General features: G+C 46.3%; 1 pseudogene; it reads left to right on the top strand.

The window, feature by feature from the left end:
• The first annotated feature begins 1,228 nt into the window (after window positions 1-1,228).
• Window positions 1,229-4,832, top strand: LOC103726241 (annotated as a pseudogene).
• Window positions 4,833-5,854: the final 1,022 nt, after the last annotated feature.

Here is a 5,854-nt window from a genome sequence, read left to right as displayed (position 1 = left end):
TGTAGCCCAGGCAGGCCTTGAACTCCAACTTTATGCAACCTTCTCCCTACATGATGGATTTTGACTTAAGTTAATTTAACTAGTTCAGAAGCTCTTAAGTTAAACTTCATAAGCTATGTTCTGTGACTTTTTACCTCAATTGTCCTTTAAACTATATATTAAACTGTACTGAGGAAGGATTTTGATACACAGGACACAAGTCTCATAGAATCTGGGGACTGAGTTCCTAGAAATGTAAATGATTCATCCTGGTCAATTTGGCAAGATCTTGTCTCTAATGAAAATAAAGAGAACCAGGTGGGCCAGGAGCACAGTCCTGGAAGCCTGGTACTAGTGAGGTTAAGGGAAGAAGATCCCTAGGTTGACTAGCATGGGCTACATAGTGAGGGCTTGTTTCAACATAAAATGAAATCAAAGAGATGAGCTAAGAGTGTGGCTCAGTGGTAGAGCACTTGTCCAACATGTCCAGGCCTTGATCAAACCTCAGAACCAAATGACTTGGCCTCAAATACAAAGAGCGTTAACATTCCATCTACCTTCAGTGTTTGTTTGAAGTTTTTGAGACCCTCGCCCCAACCTGGACTTGCCTAAAAATTGCTATAGACAAGACAACCTGGAATCTTCATTTCCCTGCTTCCAACATGTATACATGGCACCTATGTAATATTTGAAAAGTAGAATCTTGAGCCAGGTGTGGCACATGCCTTTAATCCCACACTCAGGTGGCAGAGGCAGGCAGATCTCTGTGCGTTTAAGGCCAGCCTGGTCTACATAGAGAATTCCAGGACAGCTGGGGCTACAGGGAGACCCTGTCTCAAAAAGACCAAAAAAAAAAAGAAAAGAAAAGAACGTTGTTGCAGAGATGGCTCACAGGTTAAGGCCAGCTGGGGCTACAGGGAGACCTTCTCTCAAAAAAAAAAATAGCCCCCCCCCAAAGAAAGAATGCACACTGGTCTTTCATAGGACTCACATTTGGTTCCCAGAAGCAAAGCCTTGTGACTTATGACTGCCTGAAACTCCAGCTTCACTGGATCCAATGGCCTCTCCTAACATCTGTGGCACCTGAACTCATTTCACCTGCAAAGACATATATACATAATTTTTAAATAATATAAATATTTGAAAATGAAGAGTGCTTTAGTAAGGTCTGGCAGCTGAAACATGCAATTCTGAGACTCCTGAGGACAGGCAGGAAGATGGTGAGCTCCAGGAAAGCCTTGGCTACACGATGAGTTCCATCCAGGCCTGCCCTGGCACCATTGGTCACACCACTCCAGCTGGACTGCAGGCTGTTTACTTTTCAGAAAGGAAACAAAAAGTTAAAAGTATACTAGATGGTTTTTCTTCATAAATTTCTCCCCACAGGCTGCAATGCTACCTGGGAAATCCTCCTACAAGTCTCATCTGTGCTTCAGGGGCTCCACCTCAGTTACCATCTTTCCTGATGCTCTGTGTACAGTCACAGAGCTTTGCAATCTTATGAAGTTTACTAGTTTCCTTTTGGTTTCCCATTTGAGACAATGTCTATTTGTGTAGAGAGGCAAGCATGGCTTACAGACCTGACTGATTCTTCAAAATGGAATGATCTACCTCAGTACCCCTTACCAGGCTCCAAGGCTTTCGAAAGGAACAAGTAATGAAACCCATTTCATAGATGCTCTTTAGAATTTCTGCAAGTCAGGTTCAGTTCATTAATAGCAGAATGTGGTTGGGTTGAGCATGGAACATTTTTATTGCTTTTCCCTCAAGGTGTGAGAGATGATCAGTGTTCTAGTCCCATAATGGGATGTGGCTCCATGCTACCCCCTTCATAGTGAGAATTTGATTCTCACTGGAGGAACATTTCTTCGAAGCGAATGGAGAATGGTGAATGTTTGCTCAGGTGGATGCTTAAGAGAGCACCCCCATGCTGCAAGTGAGGGGAGCTATGCCTTTGGGTCCACCAGTGGTTGTGGTATGGGTAAACTGAGGTCTCCACCATTTCCAGAGTGGTGACTCTGACCCAGAGTTGGTTCCTGTGTAGAAGTGAAGAAGGGCTTCCTAAGCCTTCCATGAAAATATGTTCTCTCTTGGATGTTTCCTCAAGATCCTTCTGCTTGTTCCTCTAGGAGGAGGATGAGCAGCCAGGCCCCACTCACTGTTCAAGGAGGCCTTCACCAGGAGACAAACTGACTTCCTGAGGGCAATGGTCAGGCTTGGCTCTTCCCCTGTCTTCCTCTTGGAGCCCTGATGAAGACTAAAGACCTAAAGATCCTTCAGGCTGTGCTAGAAGGATTGGATATGCTAATTAATGAGACAGTTCGCCCCAGGTGAGCACGAGCCAGAGATGGTAAAATGTGGGAGACTGGGGTACAGTGCAGAGACACCAGGGATCAGGAAAAATGAGGTCAAAGGTAGATCTGAGGCTTCTGATGGCATCATCTTGGAGAACTTCAGTATCTTTTGCCACTTGAATTCTAATAGGAAACCACAGTAGGGTGTGGAGGCAGCTCAGAGCAGACATAGCCACTCCGTAATGAGAATGACCCTGCCTCTTCCACAGGTGGGAGAAATAGGAACAGATCCAAGTCAAGTGTAATTGAGTCGGGGGAAGCATGGCAGTTCTACAGAAAGATGCAGCTCAGGAACGCAGCCCTTGTAAGCATTAGGTCCTGTGCTGGATACTTCACAGTGAAAAAATCATTTACGAGATAGACAGCAGAGTGGGGAAACTGACATTTGACATGTGCAATAAAAGCCAATTATATGTTGGGTCCTGTCCTACCTCCTCAGTCTTCTGTTTTCCCCTCAGGAAGCGGAAACATGCAGTGCTCAGTTTGTGGAATGTGCATCACAACTTCTGGAACAGCTGGGCTGGAATGAAAGAGGGTGGCTCCTCAGCACAGGCTGTGGATAAGAACCAACCAGGGAAGGAACTTCCTAGATATGCATTCAAGAGGCTTTTGAAAGTGTTGGCTGACCTTTGCCTCAGTTTCCATCTCTGTGATTATGAAACAAAATTGCTGCAGTGGGCCTGGCAGAGAAGGAGCTCCCTACAGCTGTGCTGTTCGATGCTGCAGATTTGGGCAATGCTCATCCACACTGTCAGGAAGGCCTTGTCAGTTTTCCAGCCATAGTACATCGAGGAGTTGGAACTAAATACAGGGTGGGATTTGTTTACCCTGTAATATTTTGCCCTTTACTTCCTGGGTGAGATGAGAAATCTTCACACACTCCTTCTTGAGCAGACCCACAGGAATTCCATAAACATTGTAAATACTTCCAGAGACACAGAGAAGAAATGTGTCACCAAGTTCATGTCTCAGTTCTCCAAACCCAGCTCTCTCTAGCATCTCTATATGGATGCTGTCAATTTTCTCAGTGACCACATGAAACAGTTGTTCAGGTAAGTAGAGATGGAGACATATTCCTGCAGAACAGAGCAACCTTTTTCCCTTTTTCATGGAAAATTTGTGGGTACCTGATGTCTTCCAGCCATTGTGAGTTTAACAGCAAAGGAGTTGTTAGAATACATAAGCATGCTTCCTTTTCCTAACTTGCTTTCTTTTTTAACTGAGTCAGGATCTCACATGACCACATGAAGCTGAGGGCTGAACTGGGGTAGGAGATGTGTACAGAGCTACCATGCTAGGAGGCCAGCTGGGTGAGCCAGATCTAGTGAGGGTGAATTGTAGTTTCCTCCTTGGAGTCTGGTCTAATCTAGTCGGAAGGGAACAGCAAAGGAAGAGGCTGAATGAGGGAGGACTCACACCTGTGTATCCCCAGGTAAGCTCTGAGTTAATCAGGTGTGTGAACATACACCAGTGTTCCTCTTAATTCCCCATGTGCGAAAGGCTATTTTGAGCCCAGGCACTGGGTGAAGATTGGTAATGAGTGACACTGGGATTGAAGGGTGAAGACAGGCTGTGCTGGGGAAGTAGTGTGTCAGTGACCTCTGCAAGATTATACCAGATCACTCATGGGATTTCCTTCCCCTTGTGTGCCCTCTTGTGCTGATGGGTCCTGCACTGATACTCTGCTTGACACTGAGGATTGAAACATGCAGAGCTGTGTGCCGAGTCAGTCCCATAGTGATGCTGACAGATCCCAGCCTAGACTGCTCTAACATGAGTGAGCAGACTCCAACAGAAGCATCTTGGGGTTTGATCTCCACTCTTGAGTCAGATGTCCTTAATAGAAGTGGCCGCCTTTACCTCCATATCAACCCTACAACCAACAGTCTCCAATACCATTTGCCATGACTAACTTCTCTTTTTCTCTCTAGGCTCCTGGAGTCCCCCTTGGAGACCCTGTCCATCACTCTCTGCTGGTTTTCACAGTCAGATTTGAATTCCTTGTCCCTGTGTCAGAGCCTCAGTCAGCTTAAGCACCTGAACCTGAGAGGTATTGAATTATTCAATTTAAGTTCTGTGCCTCTCCAACTTCTCCGAGCGAGAGTTTCAAACACTCTGCAGACCCTGGTATCAGAGCACTGCAGGATGGGGGACCCTGAGCTCAGTGGCCTCCTGCCTACCCTCGGCCAATGCTCCCATCTCACCAAGATCAATTTCTATGACAATGACATCTCCACATCTGTCCTGAAGGACCTTCTCTGCCACACAGGCAATTTAAACCACTTGAGTGAGGAGCTGTACCCTGCCCCTCTGGAGTGCTATGATGATGTGGGTCTTATTATCCCAGAGATGCTTGTCCAACGTTGTCGTGTGCTCATGGATACACTCAGGGCTGTAAGGCATCCCAAGATTGTCTCCTTTGCTACTTATTTCTGCTCTGAGTGTTATAACCGCTGTGTCTATGGCATAGAAATGAAACTTTGTTGTTGGTGGCAGTAAAGAAATGAAGGTTTCTTCTGGATACTGAGAAATGAAAGCGTGGGGACAGCGCTGTCATCAAGGCAACCCCGAGCATGTGGCAGCACAATGCATTGGAAATAAAATGGTAAGTGGTGGATTCAGATCACCTTGGCTGAGGTTGACAAATTCTTTAAATGTATCTTGTCAGGATAGTAAGTGGCTTTCCCCCTGCAGAGCAATTGTGAAGTAATGGTCAGACCCAAAGAACATGGGTGCTTGCTGTCTTAGTTATCCTTCCAATTGCTGTGACAAAACACTCTGACCAATACCAACTTGGGGAGGAAAGGGTTTATTTGGCTTTTATATCCCTGGACACAGTTCATCAGGGAGCCCAAAGTAGGAACTCGGGGTAGGAGCATAGAGGCAGGAGCTGAAGCACAGGCCATGGAGGAACGCTGCTTACTGGCTTGCTACCCTGGCCTCTGCTCAGCCTGCTCCCTTATATAATACAGAATAACTTGCCCAGGGGGTGCCACTGCCCACAGTTGGCTGGGCCTTCCCACATCACACAAAAAAATCAAGAAAATGTCTCACAGACATGGCCAGAAGCCAGTCCAATAGAGGCAATTCCCTAATTGAGGCTCCCTCTAAGCAGGTGTGTCAAGTTGACAACAAAAACTATCCAGCACCCTGTCCCTCTGGTCCTCCTAGGTCATTTACCTGGTCATTTCCAGGGTCAGGAGTATGCTATGACCCTAGATATGGGAGGAACTTTTGCTGTCCGACATCTCGTTGTACAAGGCCACTGGATATCAAAGAAAACTGCAACCATTTAACACTGTTTTCCTTACTCCAGCCTGGTCATCTGTCACATAGCATTTGTGCGTCTGCTAAGAGGGTTATGTACACAAAGTTATCAACCTTAACTGAACCCTGCAGATCTCCTGTGAAGGAGGTTTTGAATAACGGCGGGGGCTTGCATTCCAGGACACTTAGTCTAGGGGGCGCTATGGGCATCAAAGACAGCTGAGGCAAAAGAGAAGACAACACAGAGCGAAGGG

Source organism: Nannospalax galili, unplaced genomic scaffold, assembly GCF_000622305.1.
Source record: "Nannospalax galili isolate Female #2095 unplaced genomic scaffold, S.galili_v1.0 scaffold749, whole genome shotgun sequence".
NCBI lineage: Eukaryota > Metazoa > Chordata > Mammalia > Rodentia > Spalacidae > Nannospalax > Nannospalax galili.
This window is presented reverse-complemented; position numbering and strand designations above follow the sequence as displayed.